The sequence below is a fragment of the Panthera tigris genome, chromosome A1, assembly GCF_018350195.1.
Source record: "Panthera tigris isolate Pti1 chromosome A1, P.tigris_Pti1_mat1.1, whole genome shotgun sequence".
NCBI classification, from domain to species: domain Eukaryota; kingdom Metazoa; phylum Chordata; class Mammalia; order Carnivora; family Felidae; genus Panthera; species Panthera tigris.
Window position 1 is genome coordinate 190,297,195 of NC_056660.1, and position 20,467 is coordinate 190,317,661.

At 37.4% G+C, this 20,467-nt stretch overlaps 1 protein-coding gene and 1 pseudogene across 1 annotated transcript in view; both read right to left on the reverse strand.

The window, feature by feature from the left end:
* The window catches only part of SGCD (sarcoglycan delta), a 931,341-nt gene that overhangs the window by 439,375 nt on the left and 471,499 nt on the right, over nucleotides 1–20,467 (reverse strand). The gene's annotated exons all lie outside the window — the stretch shown is intronic.
* Nucleotides 18,626–18,723, reverse strand: LOC122232428 (annotated as a pseudogene).

Here is a 20,467-nt window from a genome sequence, read left to right on the forward strand (position 1 = left end):
CTTGTGAGGAGTTTTAAAAAGGAGAAACCGAGCTGATAAACAAACAAAACAAAACAAAAACAAAACTGATGATTAATTTTAGCAAAAAATAAAAAATAAAAAAAGACAACCAGACATTATGTATACTCTAATGTAGAGCAATAAGACATACATGAACCACTTTCAAGATAAGCCAAGAACTTGAACCTGAATCTGACAAAGCCTCTAGTCTAAAGGGCAGTTTACAAGAAATATGAGGGATAAATGAGTACATTAAATAATACTACAGTTGAAACTCACCAAAAATCATCTAGAACATGAGAAATTCTAGAACACAATAAATAATCTTTAAAAAAAATAAAGAGGAAAGGATTACCATGAAATGACATCTAATATATTAAACAAATGCAGTGTGTGGACCTTGATTATTTTGAACAAGGCAACATAATGGTCATTTATGAGACAAACGGAGAAATTTTAACACTTTATTTGAAGATACTGAGAAATTATCAACCTTGCATTTAAAGTATAGTAGTAGGGGGCATGACTTCCAGGTTAAGCATCCAACTTCAGACTTTGGGTCAGGTCATGATCTTGTGGTCCGTGAGTTCAAGCCCCACATCAGACTCGGTGCTAACAGCCCAGAGCCTGGAGCCTGCTTGGGATTCTGTGTCTCCCTCTCTCTCTGCCCCTCCCCCACTCACGCATGCGCATTCTCTCTCTCTCTTAAAATTAAATATTAAAAGAACCTAAAGAAAATATAGTAGTGGTATTGTGGTTCTATCTGAAAAATATATGAGATGTTATTATATAAAGATGTACACCAGAATGTTTACTCATGATGTCTGGAGTTGCTTTTAAATAATCTTTTTGGAGGAAGAGGAGGATTAGATGCAACAAGATTGTCCATGTGTTCATAATTGTTGAAACTAGACAACGGGTACCTAGGGGTTGATTATACTACTTCTCATACTGTGATTGAAATTTTCCACCAACAGTGGAAATGCAAACTGGTGCAGCAGCCACTCTGGAAACAGTACAGAGGTTTCAAAAAGTTAAAAGTAGAACTACCCTATGATCCAGCAATTGTACCACTAGGTATTTACCCCAAAGAAACAAAAATACAGATTTGAAGGGGTACATGCACCCCAATGTTTATAGCGGCATTATCAACAATAGCCAAATTATGGAAAGAGCCCAAATGTCCACTGACTAATGAATGGATAAAGAAAATGTGGTGTGTGTGTGTGTCTTATATACGCATATGTGTGTAGGAATATTACTCAGCCATAAAAAAGAATGAAATCTTGCTACTGCAATGACATAAATGGAGCTAGAGAGTATTAAGCTAAGTGAAATAAGTCAGTCAAAGACAAATACCATATGATTTCATTCATATGTGGAATATAAAAAACAAAACAAATGAACATATGGGAAAGAAAAAAATAGAGAGGGAGGCAAACCATAAGAGACTCTTAACTATAGAGAAAAAACTGAGGGTACTGGAGGGAAGGTAAGCGGAGGGGAGAATGCATTAAACAGGTGATGGGTATTAAGGAGGGCACTTGTGAAGAGCACTGGGTGTTGTATGTAAGTGAAGAATCACTAAATTACACACCTGAAACTAATATTACACTGTATAACTGGAATATAAATAAAAACTTAAAGATACATACACACACACACACACACACACACACACACACGCAAAAGCCAAAAAAACAAGACACACAAACAAACAAAAAGAAGAGACAGAGAGAGAGAGAGAGGGATACAGAGAGAGACATACAAAGAGAGAGAGAGCGCACAGAGGAGTGGCAGAGAGGGAGAGAGACAGAATCCCATGCAGGCTCGATGCTCAGCCAAGAGCCCCATACAGAGCTTGATCTCATGACCATGAACTGAGCCAGGTGCCCCCAAGCTCTTATTATCCGTAATATATTCACTCCTTTGATAATTTTCCTGAACGTAACCAATAGCCCATCACTGCCACGACTTTCTCCCACACGTGGATGACCTCCTGACACTGCACCTAGCTACTGGATTCCTGGTCCCTACCTCACCCTGCATGCAGCACTGTGCCACATGGAAGGCTTCCTCACATGATTCCCCATTCCATGCCTCCCTCCCACAGAGACACACTCTTCACCTTGCTTGGGTTCCATACCCCATGCCAGGCTGCCTTGGCACAGACACAGTCCTCAATCCGCTAATGTTCTGACATCTTGCGGACCACCCTCACACACAGTCACCCACCCTCTTCACTCTCGCCACACAGAAGGCTCCCAGCGTGAACCTTCCTTACCTTGCCTAACACACCAGGCCATTTCTTCATGGGAACAGCTTTCTCATTTTGCTTCTACTTTGACCTCGACATCCTTATCACCCCATGTATACACCTTGCTTTTGCCCCTTAGGCTCTGAGCTCCTGAGCAGAGTCACCCCTTCCCCTGGCCAATTACAGACTTCCTTCTCATCTTCTCAGGCTCCAACACCACGTGCTAGGCAGTCATTCTATTCAACGCCCTCCACAGCTCGCTTGATTCTGACACCGTGCAGTGGGCAATGCTCCTACACGAATGCCCTCCTCACTCTAGTTCGTTCCTCTTTTACTTCGTCATGTTATTTTATCGCCATTATCAAGAAGACAAGAGATCAAAAAAAAAAAAAATGCTGAGAAGCCTTTAGAGAAAAGGGAACCCTGGTGCCCTGTTGGTAGGGATGTAGAATGGGTGCAGACACAATAAGAAACAGTATGGAGCATCCTCAAAAATTAAAAATAGAACTACTACATGATCAAGCAAGTACACTTCTGAGCATATATCCAAAGAAAATGAAATCACTATCTTAAAGAGATATCTGCACTCCACCATGTTCGTTACAGCATTATTCACAAAAGCCAAGACAGGGGAACAACTTAAATGCCCATTGACAAATGAATTAATAAAACAAATATGGTAAATACATACAGTGGAATATTAGTCATCCACAAAAAAGGAAATCCTGCCATTTGTGACAACACTGATTGACCCTGAAGACATCATCCCAAGTGAAATAAACCAGACAAAGTAGAATGGTGGCTTTCAAGGGCCAGGAGGTGATGGAAAATGAGAAGATAATGTTTAAAGAGCACAAACATTCAGCTATAAGAAAGATAAGTTATAGAGATCTGTGTACAGCATAGTTAATTATTAACAAAACTGTGCCCTATACGTGAAAGTTAAGAGAGTAAATCTTAAACGTTTCTACCACATACCATACACAAATGATAATTATGCGAGTGTAGTTAAGCTATTAAGTAACCTTGTTGCAGTAATCATTTCACAGTATTTATCTATAGGAAATAATTACATTGTGTACCTCAAATTTAACATATATTGTATGTCAGTACTATCTTCATAAAGTTGAAAAATGTTTTATTTTAAGGTCATGGCAGATTTACATATACACGTATAAGAACTAATAGAGATCCCACATACCCTTTACTCAATTTTCCCTAAAAGTAACAGTTTGCAAGAGTATATTTCAAAATAGAAGACTTACATTAATAAAATGCACCAATATTATTCAGGTATCTATTTTACAGGCATGTGCAGATATATGGAGCTCCATACAGCTTTATCACATGTATCAAATCATGTGAATCATGTGAATACCACCCGAATCAGTACAGAACATCCTTCATGTTATACTTTCATAGTCTGATACAACCTCCTCCCACTCCCATCCACCACCACGTATGACTCCTGGCAACCACACACGTGACCTCCATGTCTATGGTTTTGTTACATAAAGTATATTGTGTAAACGGTATCCTAAAGCATGTGGCCATTTGAGATTTTTTTTTTTACTTAGTCTAATTTCCTGGAGATATATCAAAGTTGGTTTTTTTTGTTTTTCAATTGTTGAGTAGTATTCCAAAAATATAGATGTACCACAGTTTATTTAACCATTCACCTGCTTTAAAAAGAATTAACATTTTATTTTTTGAGAGAGAGGGACATAGCATGGGTAGGGGAGGGGCAGAAAGAGAGGGAGACACAGAATCCAAAGCAGGGTCCAGTCTTCGAGCTAGCTGTCAGCACAGAGCCAAAGGTGGGGCTCAAACTCATGAACTGCGAGATCATGACCTGAGCCAAAGTCAGATGCTTAACCTACTGAGCCATCCAGGCACCCATGTGCTTTTTTGTTTGTTTGTTTGTTTTTAATGTGTAAGGGAGGGAGGGAGGGGGAGAGAGAGAGAAAGAGAGAGAGAGGGAGGAAGGGAGGGAGGGAGAGAGGAGAAGAAAGAGAGAGAGAGACAATCTTAAGCAGTCTCCACGCTCAGCACTAAGCTCAATGTGGGGCTTGATCCCATGACCCTGGGATCATGACCTGAGATGAAATCAAGAATCTGGCGCTCAACCGACTGAGCCACTTAGGCACCCCAACCATTCAGGTGTTGTAGAACATCTAGGTTGCTTTCATTTGGGGCCATTATGAATAAAGCTTCTATGAACATGTGTGTTCAGGCTTTTTGTGTCAACACCTTACTTGGCCCCTCACACCTTACACTGGCCTGCATCCCTTCACAGAAACCCTGGGAGTGGGTTGAGTGCTCTCACTACAGGTCACCGTATGGAGACACAGCACATCCCTCCCAGCCCCAAGTAGCAGTGTCTTCTTTACTCTGCCCTACTTACTGGATTTAGGACAGAATAGTATGAGAGGTGAATACACAGGAGCTTAAGTGATCATAAGCACTATGCAAAGGCTACTTCGGAGAACATATTTCCAGCACCTACTACTATAGTGACTGGAGCCAGTTAAGCACTCAGTGGATGTCTGTGAACGAGGGAAGGCACATTTGAGAATGTGCTTCCTCAACAGACAAACTGGAAATTTCTTAATTTAATAATTGATGAATGTTAAATTCTTAGGGGTAAGAATAAATGATTCTGTAAAAGAGAGAAGAATGGAAGGAAGTGTTAGGAAAGTTTTTTAAAGAAGGAAACTTTGGAATGGACAGCAGTGTGGAGCTGACCTATGGTTTTGTCCTAGCTACTCCCTCCCTCCATCTATATCTCACAATCTATGAATACATGTTCTCTGTAAGCCCACAATGAGTCAGTCACCCTCCATGTTAATGTGGTAAGGAAACAAAAAATTGTTATTTACCACAGCTTCTTAACAAAGCTTTCTCTAATACTGGAATTAAGTTGAATCACTGTAAATCAACTTTCTGAATAATTGATTTTCTGATCCATTAGATAAATAATTAAGGACACTTTCCATCCCCCCAAAAAGTTTTGATCTTATGATGCATCTCCAATGGCCAGTTAGCTATGAACTCATCAGGGTCACTGAGAAGAATGTCTGTTTCTCAAATGTTTCAAATTTCCAACTTTCAGCTGATCTCAACCTCTCAATGGTCTGCTAAGTAATTGGTTCTGTTTTCCCTTAAATACAATTGACTTTATATTTGTCAGCTTACACTGCCTCTCACAGTGAAACAAATTTGGTGAAATATCATAAACCCATTTTAAGGTGACTCTTCTTCATTAGTTTATACAGAATCAATAATTTAGTGAAATAACTAGAGCCAACAATTCTCATCTAAGAGCAAATTATTTCTTCTCCAACTTCACAAATATGAGTATCTACCAGCAACTCTAAACATACCCAGAGTGAAGAATCAACAATTTGTTGTCATTTTGTGTGTGTGTGTGTGTGTGTGTGTGTGTGTCAACTGGCCGCTGATTAATACTTTGGTAAAATATAATGAACATGAATTATAAGGAAAAGGAAAACTAAGAAATAAGACAAAGTTCCATAAAACCTAAGTCTCAATACTTCACCATATTAAATGAACTAAAAAGCCCTCTGTCAAATTGGTCTGGAAGTTTCTAAGCACTTACTCTCAATTTCGGCCCTTATCTCATCCGGGATGAGTAACAATCACCGCAGCCTGGTGCCAGTCTGCAGACCATACTCGGTGTGGCACTGGTCTATCTGACCCCATCTCACACCTAATTACATATTGGCTTTTTCTCATTCTCTAAGACTTCATGCATTTGCATGTATCTCTAGGTCAAAGACAATGTTTTCTATTTTGTTAGCATCTCCCAAAGCATCCGCCTGATAGAGCTTAATAAATTCTTATCGATCAACAGAAGACAGCTTATTCTACTCTTTTGATTCCCTCCTCTGCTTTTCTCCCCTATTATATTCTCTTTGAATATAATTCATTTTAAATCCTTTTTGGAAGGAGGCACATGTTGCAAACTGGTGGCCTGCAGACTAGATATGGACAATAATTGAGGTTGTTTGTCCCACAGAATCTATTAAAAGTCAGCCTTTAACTTATCAAAAAGGCATTGGCAACTCCGGGCCCAAGTTCATTCATATGCAGCCACAGAATGGCGCCGTGTGGGGCTGCACCTTCCAGACTGCGTGAGCTTCTCAAGTTCCCCACGACCTTACTTGGTTCATCCAGTTATTAAAGTTACCTGCGTGGAACCTTTAGCCTTTTGAAATTGCAACACCCCACATTAATAAAATTGAGGTCAATGAACCTTACAGAACACAAATAAAGAACAAACAAAAGAGCCCCCAATATACTATTACAGAAGCTTGTGTCTCTAACAGTGCATAGGACCAAAGCATTTTGTTACCCCATTCAAAGCTCACAAGACCACACAAGAGGAGGAGATAAGGTAATTGTTTCCATTCATCAGCAAGAAAGCTGAGGCTCAAAGGATAAGTAACTTTTTTCAGACTTCACAGCAAGCAGGCTAAAAAGCCTGTGGACTCAGAGCCAGTGTCTCTAGGCCGCACTATACGGCACACTCATGAACTAGTCGCAGTGGTTTTCTTTCCTAAGCATTTTCCATACACATGGCCATAAAACTTTTTTTTCTAATGTACACAAATCTGTTTTTACAAGTATCCATTCAACGTTCACAGCAGATCTGTGATAGCAATTTGGGGGGTTTTGTTTGTTTATTTATTTTTTGTTTTTGTTTTTGTTTTTTAGCTTCATACTAATCAGATTCTTTTTCACAACAATTCTCATCCACTATTTTATGCTATACTGTTCTCCAGAGCACTAACCAAATCTGATCCTTTATTTTGATCCAAATCAAAGATGCTCCACTGGAATGGTTCCAGGAATGGGTGATGTCCTCAAAGAGGCCTCACATTTTCTTTTTTTTTTTTTTTTTGTTGAAAACTCTTCTAGGCTGTCATTTGGAATGCCTTTGGCCCAAAAGAAACGTCACCTTCCTGACAGACCAAACCTCAGCATCTCACTCAAAAAAACTTAGGAAATCACTGATCAGAAATTCTTCCATAAGCCTATTATCACAGCAAAAGAAGCAACTCCAAATTCCCATTAATAACCCTCCAGAGTAGATTGTAGGACACTAATACTTTGGGATCATAACACATGGACCATCAAACCATAGTTGAGCTCCAGCCTAAATAAGGTCTCTTGACTCTCTATAGTCTTGGTGAGGGGGAGGAGGCTGGGGGGGGGGGGTCACTTTAGCATGTGGAAAAACATGGCTATGCACATCTTATTAGAAAAGTGTGCAGCTCTACAGGGTAACCACCATCTCTATGTGGCTGTTTAAATTTAAATTAGTATTAGATAAGGTTAAAAATATAGTTCCTAGCCACATCTCAAACACTCTGTAGTGATAAGGGGCAATGTCACATGAAGTCTGACCTTGGCCTGATCCAAAGGGAGCCGGAACCACAGGGCCCAGCCTCATGTGGGTACAGACAGCGGGGCAGTTGCGAGCCTAAGCTGCTGACATGCCTGGGAGATGGATCCCTCATCCAGTGGAGAATCTAGGTTCTAGGACTCTCTACTACAGAAGGCTACAGGTTGTATTCTTTCACCAAATAAAACCGACAAAAACATAGCATCGCAAAGAAAATAATGAGCACGTAAAATCATTCCTCTTCTTCTCCATGAACATTTCCTTCTACTAGTGGGAACTTTACCGGTTCCCAACTTCCCCACCTGACTGTAATCTCCCAGAGGGCAGGAGCTGCTCTTTTGTACCATGTATCTCCGGCACCTGGCACGTGTTAGGTGCTCACTAAATATTTACAGAATGAGTACTGAATTTAACAATTATCTTTAAAAGCGTTACAATTAAGGTGAGCACAGATCCTGTTTTGCCACCTCCATTCTAGTTTATGCCAGTTGCTCTACTGTAGTTATTAACAGAATTCCCCCTTCTTTTCAAAAGAGCTGTAGTTCGTTTTACACATTTTGTGGTCCTTCTAGTTTAAAGGACCGCTAGTCAAGGTGCCAGGACAACCGTGAGAAGAGGCTGAGTGACTTCAGTAGCTACTTCTGTTAACTTTCTCAGTGTGCCCATACATCAGACATTTTTCAGTGCAGGTTCTCCCTTTAGAGATAAAATGTTTACATTTTACTAAAAAATGGTTTTGTTTTAAAATTGGGTCATAAGTGCATTCATTGTATTTCTGGTTATAACCTTTTTTTTTTTGTATTGGGAGGGGGAGCCCTCAAAATGAATATACACTTAGCAACATACACTGATAATCAAGTTGTATGGCTAAAATGATCCATTGGTATCATTAACTTCAGGTGGTGCCAAAGTTAACTACTAGAGGCTAAGAACTCACTAGAGCAGAAATGACTGTCCTTGCACTAAACCCAAAGGAGTAATACGACAAACTAAATGAGGTTTGCCTGCAGTGTATAATAGGACACACACTGATCTTGTCTGATTTCCCAGTACATCGTGGGGAAGAAAATATTACTCATATTTTAATCAATTAGTGATCTGCAAATTTCTGGGTAGGGGCAGAGAGCATAGGAAGGACATATTTTAAAGATAATATCAGTCAGCATTTGCTCCTTTATAATCTTTTATAATCATTTTCTAAAATGAACTTTCTTCCAAGAAGGGGGTTGGGTGTATTATCGTGTCAACAAGCATGTCTTTTTTTTTTTTTCCACAAGAGAGAAACATTTCACACCATGTTTCTGCCTTATGCACCAAATTGTGTGTTTACTTCAAGACACATTTGATGAGAAGGTGAGATAGAATAGACTGATTTAATGAAAACCTCTCTCTTCCTCTCCAGATTTCCTAATTTCCCTAATAGAAGAAATAGAGGAGAGACCATTGAACTCTCCGATTTATGAAGCATTCAGGAAAATAAAATACCTCACACAAAACAGTATCTAATTTATAATCATGTTATCTGAAGAACCTCCAGCTTTCTAATGAACTTTTACATAATAAATTCATGGTCATCAAAATCCTTAAGACTGCATCATTTAATTACATTGGTTTCCAGCAGAGGACAGACTGTTGCACTCTAACCTAAATTATCTGTAGAGGAGAGAAGAGTTGTTTCTTTCATTAAGAAGTAAAGCTAATTCATAATCAATAGAAGAAATCTACCTTTGACAAAGCTCTGAGCTACATTTGTGCTCAGCAATTACATATTTACACATGGCTGTATTTCTCTAGTCCCATTTCCTTACTTCCCTATCGGCAAGTAGCTTATAGAGATAACAAGCCAAAGAGTCAAATACATTTTAAGATATGGATAACCATGTTCTCTTGCTTGCTCATTTTTGTTTTTGTTGTGTTTTTTTTTTTTTTTTTTTTTTGATCTGATATAAGTCATCCAAGAGTTACATGGTACAACATGATTGATCTTCTGCCAGAGAATAAAAGCTGTGCACCAAGTGACATTATCAAGCCCAGGTCAACTAGACCATATGCACAGTCATCCCAATTTGATTTGCAGTAGTGGCCCCATGTTCTTTTTCCAAACTGTATGCTTCAGTCACTGCCAGTGATAGTTCCTCCATGTCATTCAATGTTTTCTCTATGTAAAACCTACCAGAGAGGGCTAGGGAGGGGAAAGGCTATGTGTTGTCAAGGTAGAGACTTTGGTTTATAAACAGTTCTCACTGGTATTATAGAAAAATCTAGTCAGATCCATAAATCTCCATTATCAGATATGAGTTATCCCCTGGTAAAATATACACCCCTGTTCTTATATCAGAACTCTTGTAGAAGTGAGAGAAAGATCAAGTATAGGTGGTGACCGAAGGGACCAGACTATGATAACCCCACCTGGTTCGTCCATCTCTTGGCTTTGTTCCTCTCCAAAAGGCATTATACTCAGATCCCACATGGTAGCACTGTGGCTTCCAGAAGCGCTATAATAACATTTGCCCAGGTCTAAACCCAGCAGAGATGTAGGAGTTAAAGTAATCTAGCAAGAGTCTACAAATGGTCACTGATTGACCGTATTCTCATCTATGAGCCAATCACTGAAGCAAATAGAATCAAATCTGTGATTGTGGCAGCCAGACCTGAGTGCCATGTTCATATTAACCTCATGAACCAAAAGCACAGATAGGATGTTTTTATAAAGCAAAATCAAGTATTAGTACAAAAATTGGTAACTGATGCTGGAGACACTCTATAAATGTATCACACTTCAGATCTGAGGAATGTTTTCTTACACCTAAATCACTGTTTTCTTACCCCTAAATCACATGTTCGGTCACCTTTTTTTTTTTTTTTTTGATAATACCAAATATCAGAAATTATTATTGAAAATTCCCCCTCCCCCCACGAATTAATATATCAGTCTTTTAGATTAAATGAAGATGCTCATTGATAGGGACACTTAAACTATGACTGTTTTTTTGAAAGAATTTGTATTAGGTCAGATTCTTCAAGAGAAGTTGTAGATGTAAGAATAGAAGTAGTCCTAATCACTTGGAAGACCCTTGAAAGCACTCCTTTGAATCCTGGAACTCAACAAGATTTCTATTCAATGGACACTCCACTCTGCACATGCTTAGGACTAAAAAGTGTCTAGTGCTAGGATTGCCAAATAATACAGGAGGCTGTTAAGCTGGAATTTCAAATAACTAATGACTATGGTTTTGTATAAAGATGATCCAAATATTCCATGGGCCATAGCTATTCTAATATATATGTAGATATATGTTGTACCTTTGAAATTCTAATGTAATTGAGTGGCCTGAATTGTATTTGCTAAATTTGGCTTACCTATCTGCTATCCATAAGTACCATTCCCTTTTTGGATTATTCTGACAATTTAAAAGTTCTTCCTTATGCCAAGGCTTAAAATTCCAGAAAGTACTTCTAGCTATCAAAATGAATTATCTTTAAATATTGTCCTCATTAAGTGTTACAACAGTATTATTATTATTTTCAAGCTGTGTAGCACAGTGCAAAGTTGTAATGATACCCCCATGGGGGAGGTGGGGTGGGACACTACTGGGTTAGGCTCATGCCTCCCATCTATGATTCTGCTTTAATCTAGGATATTAATTTAAGCTCCCGGTTTAGAATTTAAATTTAAAAATTATTATAAAAATGTGGGTTAAGAGAATGAAAAGACAAGCCACAGTCTCAGAGAAAATATTTGCAAAACACCTGCTTCATAAAATAGTGGACTCCAACATACACAAATAACTCTTAAAACTCAACAAGAAAACAGATGAGCCGGGGCACCTGGGTGGCTCCGTCGGTTAAGCATCCAACTTTGGCTCAGGTCATGATCTCATGGTTTGTGAGTTCAAGCCCCATGTTGGGCTCTGTGCTGACAAGTTGGAGCCCAGAGCCTGCTTGAGATTCTGTGTCTCCCTCTCTCTCTACTCCTCCCCTGCTCACACTCTGTCTCTCTCTCTCTCTCTCAAAAATAAATAAACATTTAAAAAAAATCTTAGAATAAAAAGAAAACAGACAAGCCAATTATATTAATATTGTATTACATATTTTAAAGTTGCTAAGATAGTAGATGTTGAAAGTTCTCATCACAAGAAAGATTTTTCTAACTATGTGAGGTAGCATGTGTTAACTAGACTTACTGCAATCATTTCATGACGTATACAAATATTGAATCACTATGTCGTACACACCTAAAACTAATATAATGTTATATGTGAAGTACATATATGAATTTATGTTTACAAATACACAAATTTGCAAGTATATAGATGTAGTATTTATATCATATATAAGACATACATGTATCAATATGACATATTTCATATGGAAAGTAAATGAATATAATATTTATATGTAATATAAATAATAGTACTATATGTATAAAAGGAAAATGGACAAACCAATTAAAAACTGGGCAAAAAACATGTACATCCAGCTCACTAAAGAAGACGTGAAAATAGTAAATAATCATTTGAAAAGACACTCAGCATCATATGTCATTAGAGAACTGCAAACTGAAACAGCAATGAGATGCCATGGAACATTTATTAGAATGGCTAAAATCCAAAACATCGAGAACACCAAATGCTAGCAAGGATATGGGGCAATAGGAACTCTCACACATTGCTGTCAGGAGTGCAAAATGGCACAGTCACTTTGGAAAACAGTTTTACAATTTTTTGCCAATATTTCTGGTCGAACAAACATACTTGCCTTCGGAAACTTAAGCAACTACTTCTAAACTCCTTTGAATCAGGGTAATGTGTTATTATCTGACTGAACCAAAACACAGCCACATGTTCCTTTTCGGTGCACATAAATGTTGACACTCTAAAACTATTGTTTCCAATTTCCATTCCTCTCAATTTCTTGCATCTATCAATGCTCTGACTCGATTTAAGTTGAATAAATTATCTGAAGCACCTGTAAACACTTTCTAACCCTTCTTTTTCCCTTCACTAGTACTAAATGCCGTAGCTTTTTAATGTTTGTCTCTTGAACACACCCTTGCTCATCAACAGTGGCACCTGAAGTAAGTGGAAATCCATACACAGAATAACTGACAGTCAAGTTATGGTTGGAGCATTCCCATTATGCTGTTTAATTACTGGAAGTTATAGGAGCTTTCAAATGTAACATTTATTACTCTGTTTTATGATACTTTATTACAAAGGCATTGCACAAATAATTGCCCTTCTCTGAATAAAATCTGGAGAGCAAATCTTAGCATTTTACATAGACAATGGATATAGCTTATATTCATTTTTCCTATGGGCTATTTTTATATTTGGCCACAAATTTTTCCATGCTTCCATTAGGATAGGCAAAATAAAATGTAATGGATCAAGCTTTCTCTGGTTTCCTGTTGTCAGGAGGATATTTCTATGATCCTCCAAAGAGGGAAAACAATGCATCAAAGAAGTCCTTTCAGGCAATCCCATACCAGTTCTTCATCTCCAGCTATGATACATCAGAGATGAGTTAAAAGGCCTTTATTTTGTGTAAAGAGACAATTCCTGCATCTTTGTCTTTATATTTTTCTGATGGGATAAATGGTCCTTTTAATAGGAGAGAAAACACTGGGGATCTAGGGAAATGTACAGGAAGAGCCCCAGACAATATTACTCAATAAATATACATGGAGTGAAGTGCGAATAAAGGCAATACAAAGTCCCAGAACTGCCTAAAATAAAACGTGGCATATTTATTATAGGAGATACTAATAGGCATGCTAATATACTCAGAAGGAGCTACGATTCCATTAGGCTTTCAGAGTCTGCCAAATCATCCCAGGTTTGGAATATGTAGAGACCTAATGATACATGCTGTATATGTCAGTCACAACACAGCTTGTATAAGTTAAAGAGACAGTTTGTTGCCATTCGTTTCTCAGAGAAGCAAAGTTACTAATGTTACATCCTCAGATGGAATGTGAAAGACTCACCAGAATCAGATGGGTTGTTAAATAGTGACCTCGAAAGAAGTAGAACAAGAATCCATGGGTAAACACATAGAGATGGGTTTCTGCTTCAATTTTAGGCATCTGTCCAACAGTTGAAACTGAGGGTGAAATCATTTTTAGAAACAGGTATTTGAGGTGCTTAAGCAGAGATATTTAAGATGCTAACAGGTTTCATTCATTGGATTGTTGTTTCATCTAAGACAGTTCTAATCTGTTGTTAGTGATTTTAAAATATCATGAATACTTAAGTTAATGGTGGCAAAAGCTGAGGATTTTAAACAGAGGCTTATGGAGGTTTTAAAGAAAATTTCTGGGTACATTCTACTAACTTTAAATGTAGACTAATGTTGGCTCTCCTCTTGGTTTTCATTTTTCTTGGTAGAACTGTTTGAAATACTCACTCTTCTTATTAGCCAAGATTAGGGGACTGACTTTTTCTGTTGCCCAATCTTATGCTCTAATGGCTACTGGCATTGCCTCTGAGGGACATTCCTAAAGCTACTAATAGTGCCTCTGAAGTTCATTACTGAAGCTATACCTTAAGCTGTCAAGAAAAGACAGGGATACCTCAGAAGCCCAACACAGGAGGTTGATGGTGATCTATGAGACCTGGAATGGGGAATAGGAGAACAGTGAAGTTCTAAAGCAATCCTTGCTTCCTCCTGATTGGCATGTCTGAATGGTACACAAGTCCTGCTCTCACCAAACAAACTTAAGCCAGTAATTTGGGTTACCGTGGTACTAACCTTCTTCTCAACTCTGTGAATCTACAGCTCTTGTACCTTTTCTCATGGATCTAGTTTCTAACTATTAGTCCAAATTATCAAGATAATCTGAGAAGCTAATCCTGGGTTAGTAAATCTTCTAGTCCAATAAACTTTCCCAAGTTTACCTTGTATTCGATATTAATAATGGGTTCCCAGAACCCACCTTTCAACAAAGTATGGAAGAGAATTTCCATGGAAGTGGCCTCAGTTCTATCAATTATTGCTAAGTCTAACCATCAGCAACCACCTACTAGTTTCTTCTCAGATATCATGGTGGCTTCTTCTTCTCATTGTGTTCCAAACCAAATTCATTACCCTTCCTTTCTATAATTTTTCCTGTATCTTTCCTACTGAAACAACCCCTCTTCCAAGCTACTTATTTCCTTGTCTATCCTCAATAATTTCCACTCAAAACTTCAAATTCAGCTTGACTTCTGTTTTTCTCAGGACAGATTGTACACAGCTGATTACTTTTATGCAATGTATACGCATAAGCTGATATTTATACTTTAAGAAATATTTATATATCCAAATACCTTGTATGAGTATTACAAGTATTGATAATACAGGTGATAATAAGTAACTGTGCTGGGCTTACACAACTATTTATTTGACCACTAAACATTTACTAAGCACATACTACAAGCCCATCACTATGCAAAGTACTGGAGATAAAACAAGTGAATGTTGCTGCTTATACCCTGATTGCAGTACTTGTATTTGAAATCATTTCAAATTAGTGTCCTAAATGCCTAACAGCTTACCATTTATTTTCCTTATCAAAGTAGAAATCATTCAACTGGGTAAATCAGGTGGTATAAGTGTTACTTTTCCACAAAACTTAGGCAAACTCTTGAGTAAACAGATGAGAGAGTCTCTCCTAGCTTTCTACTTTCCTTATATCATCTATCAGAATGGCTAAAATTAACAACACAAGAAACAACAGGTGTTGGCAAGATGCAGAGAAAGGGGAACCCTCTTGCACTGCTGGTGGGAATGTAAACTCATGCAGCCAATCTGGAGTATGGAGGTTCCTCAAAAAACTAAAAATGAGAACTACCCTAAGATCCAGCAATTGTACTATTAGATATTTACCCAAAGGACACAAAAATACAGATTCAAAGAGGTACATGATCCCCAATGTACAGCATTATGAACAATAGCCAAACTTTGGAGAGAGCCCAAATGTCCATAGACTAATGAATGGATAAAGAAGATGTGGTATATATAAACAATGGAATATGACTAAGCTATCAGAAAAATTAAATCTTGCCATTTGCAATGACATAGATGGCTCTAGGATGTATTCTGCTTAGTGAAATAAGTCAATCAGACAAAGACAACTATCATATGATTTCACTCACGTGGACTTTAAGAAACAAAACAGGTTAACATATAGGAAGGAGAGGGAAAAGAGAAGAAAGGGAAACAAACCATAAGAGACTCTTAACAATAGAGAACAAATGAAGGGTTGATGAAGGGAGGTGGGTGGCAGATGGGTTACATGGGCGATGGGTATTATGGAGAACACTTGTTATGATGAGCACTGGGTGCTGTATGTAAGTGATGAATCACTGAATTCTACTCCTGAAACCAATGTTGCACCATATGTTAACTACCTGAAATATAAATAATCAAAAATAAAAATCAATTAAAAGACTGAGGCAAACTCTTTTGAGTAAAAAGATTAGAGAGTCTCTCCTGGCTTTCCAGTTTTCTTTTATCATTTGTGCTCTTCTCCCTGTTTTTGTGTCTCAATTGAAAATTATCTTCTGTCAGTTATAGTAAATACTGATTCTCAATCTCTTTATTTCAGTAGAAATATAAATGACACCACTGAAAAAATCAAAACTCAAATTGTGTTTTGAAACTATAGGAAAATTTGGCATCCATTCTCTTAACAAACTGTTGATTTCTGGTCTAGCAATAGCAGCAAGCACATAGAATGCTGAGTAAGAGGTCCTGAAGACAAAATTAAGAGAGACTCAAAATGTCATTTCATGGCACCGTATATTCTAGTTTAGATTTTCAAAGGGCAGTGTGCATTCTTTAGTATTTACTGGGATATATGATTGTAATTCTAATGATAATAAAAGTAATAGTCTTTTCGGCAGATTGTGCTAATAAGAGTTTTTCTGTCATCTCATATGTTTAGAAAATACCCTATTAATCTTCACAGTGTGACATTTTTATGTGTGGTAAGTAATTAATATTTTAAGGCAGATTGATAGCTAGATTGCTTACCACGGAGGAATATTTTCAGTCAAGAGAGAGTTATTTTACTAAAGTTGAACTTCACTAAAGTTGAACAAGCTCTGAACTGTGAAACACCAAGGTAAAAAAAAAAAAAAAAAAAAGCAAACTGTCACCTTTGACACCTAGCTAGCACTGGATTGGTTTCTAGTGGCTTTAAAAGGCTTGCATGGGAAGTTATCAATTAAGTGGTCAATGATTAAGATAATTTCACAGAAATGATAAAACAAAGAGGTTAAGTGACTTGCTCACTAAAAGTGAAAAAGCCTAACATAAAATTTAACTTATCCTTATATTCTTATTTTCTGGTTTAAATGATAACTCAGGAGATTTCTACCAAGAGGTGAAGTCGTGCAGATTTTTTGTTTTGTCTGGTTTTTGCTTGATAACAATCTTTTCCCCAAAGTGATTTCTGTGGTTAATTTGAGTTAGACTAGTTACAACAAGACCTACTGGTTCTTATAAAACTGCCATTTCACGAAATGAAAATGTAGCCAATTGGGACTAAAATATAATTTGGAAACAAATCTCATTGGAATGTAGTTGTTATTAATAATGATGATAAGGTCATGTTGGGACACTAAAAACCTATCTGTGCTTCTGATAGTTTGTATCCTTGTTTTTAGGCTCAAATACCTCCCTCTTTTGTCTGGGACACTATTCTTCATGTTTTGTCCACTTTAAAAGGTAATTGAAGAATAATGGTTGTCTCCGGGGTAGGTCACCATCAGAAAGTTAATCATGACATAGAATGCCAAATTTTTAAGAGAACAGATCTGGGTCTGAGTGATGAAAATTGAACCTTGGCCCTACCATTTACTGGCTGTGTAATGTTGGACACATGTCTCTAACCTTCCTAAACCTCAGTGTTGCCATCTATACACTGGGGGTGAAAACTGTACATATATAGACTGAACAAACCAATGCAGATGAAACAGCACAGTGCCTATTTTATAGTAAGTGAGCAATCAACAAAAGAGAACTGTTATCATGTTAACACAAATTCATAACTTCTCTATGTTGACATTTGTTATAAAAACCCAGAATTGAAAGAAGATATGGATCATAATTGGATTCATTAATTTATGCACCAATTTTAATTTTCCCTTCATTGGATGCATATCTTATCACATATGTTGATTTATCTAAAAAGACATGCCCTGTTGTGATTACTGTTCCATTTGTGGTTGTCCTTGGACAGAAAGCAACTGTCACACAATCTACATCCTGCTGCTTTGTTGTCATGTTAGCCACAAGCCAGTCATGTCATTTAGGTTCCCCCTCTGCATTCAATCTGTCACCACATCCTGCTGTTCACTCTTCCATGGCATCACTAATGTCAACCCCATGCTCTCCATTCTTGGAAACACAGCATTCCAGCCATTGTCTGCACAAACTAAATCCAACTTATTTCCCAGGATTCTACCTCACTGCATCAACTATTTCTTTAGAAAATCAACAGGTCCAAAGTCTTGTCCAATTTATGAAATCCTTCACTATAAGCTTTCAATTCAAACCATGAGCAAACAAAACCACGTACTCACTTCCCCCAACAGTCTCATTTTGGAATTCTGGGTATTGTTCTCCTATGTTAAACCAACACCAGGGTAACTCTGTTTGCTTATACAATATTATCGATCTCTCATAGAACTAGTTCTACATAGTCCCATCCTTCTCAGCACCCATGCAACAATCTCCATTGATCACCTAAGAAAATTCAACTTCTTCAGAGGCTATCTATCCAAATGGCCCTGAGTTTTCACAATCCTATATTGTGAATGCTATTACTTTCAGTCCAAAGAGTCAAAATTAGTTACTTCCCATAAACTTTATCAACTCTTCCTGCCTCATCTGATAAAACTTATACATTCAAAGTAAGAAGAACTGCCCATTGCCTACCACTTACTCCCTCTTTACATTCTTCCAAATAAATACAAGGACTAATTTCATAGTTTTAAACTGATAAGAACAGATACTACACGTGATCTTAGCCAAAAGGCCAAGAAGCGATTAATTTCATAGCTATAATAATTAGTTTATTATTTACATTGACAGCAATACATCTTCATAATAGTACATGGGAAGATTGGAGGTTGCTGGTGAAGGTTGACCAGGGAGGCATATCAGAATCTTCAAGATGGAATATGTCCACTAAAAATACAAGTAAAACATGATTGACAAGAAAGGTTACCTAAATGGTGCTTTATTTTTCATACTAAGTAGAAAAAAATATTTTAAGCAGATGCACCCAACAATTTTCAAAGCAATCAAATAATGTATAGTTTTTGCTACTTCTGTCTCTTTAAAAGTCAAATAACTGTCCAGTGACTGATGAATGGATAAAGAAGATGTGTGTGCATACACACACACACACACACACACACACACACACACACAATGGAATATCATTCAGCAATCAAAAAGAATTAAATCTTGCCATTTGCAACAACGTGGATGGAACTAGAGTGTATTACACTAAGTGAAACAAGTCAGAGCAAGACAAATATCACGCGATTTCACTCATTTGTAGAATGTAAGAAACAAAACAGATGAACAAAGTAGAAAGGAAGGAAAAATAATATGAAAAGAGAGAGGGAGGCAAACCATAAGAGACTCTTAAATACAGGAACAAACTGGAGGGGTGTTGAGTGGAGGGACAGTCTAAATGGGTGATGGGCATTAAGGAGGGCACTTATTGGGATGAGCACTGGGTATTTTACGTAAGTCTTGAATCACTCGGTTCTACTCCTGAAACCAATACTACACTATATGCTAACTAATTTGAATTTAAATGAATAAATATTTAAAAAATAAATACTTGAGGTCTTAAAAAAATAAAAGTCAAATAACTATCTTCTTCCTGCTCTAGTATGTTTTTAAAAATACATTATTATGTTATTTGCTTTGAAACTTCAATGAACATTCAAAGGAGAGCAGTCCATTTTTATGCTCCATAAGAAGATGTGAGATTTGTAAAAATTTCAGAAAAACAAGTCCAGAATGAATCCCATTTCAAAAGCTAACCATTTTACTTCACTCGAGGGTTCTTTAAAGTACCAACTTCTACCTGAAATTATTTATTACCAAAAAAATCAAATGTACCTCACCTCCTACAGAATAAAAACCAATAGATGATGTTGAGTATAAGAACTTGTTAAAACTTGCCTCTCCCTTCCTTGAAAAGAAAATATTAACAAATTCAACAGAGTAACTAGCATAAGGTGAATTCTCTATATGTAGGAATCTCAAAAAGTAGAAATTGTTAATATTTCCTCTGTCTCAACCCATAAACACTTGCAAATACTTAAAATGTGGAATCTTAGCAGTGGATAGAACTTTAGAAATCGTCTAGCACAATACCTTTGTTCCCATGAGAACCTTTTCTACTTGACTTTTGTCTAAAGTCTGAGAACAGTTGTTTCCAATGACAGTGAGTTCATTCGTCCTGGAAGAAGCCTCGTCATTTTCTTAAATGAAAGTATCAGAACTGAAACTTTCATGCTTACATCTATTCATTGGTTCTAACTAGGCCATATGGAGCCATGAAAAATGAGCTCAACCATTTCATCATCATAGATCCTACAACAATTCCATTTCATACACATTTCAAAGTCTTCAGTTCTCTAAGCTGCCAATTGTTCCAACCATTCTTGTTGAGAAAATGAGAGGAGTTAAAATAATGAGGCTGAAAATCAGTCTGATCGAGCTCTCAGTACCAGCCCTGTCCTACATGAGTTGCAGGTCCTTGGGCAAGA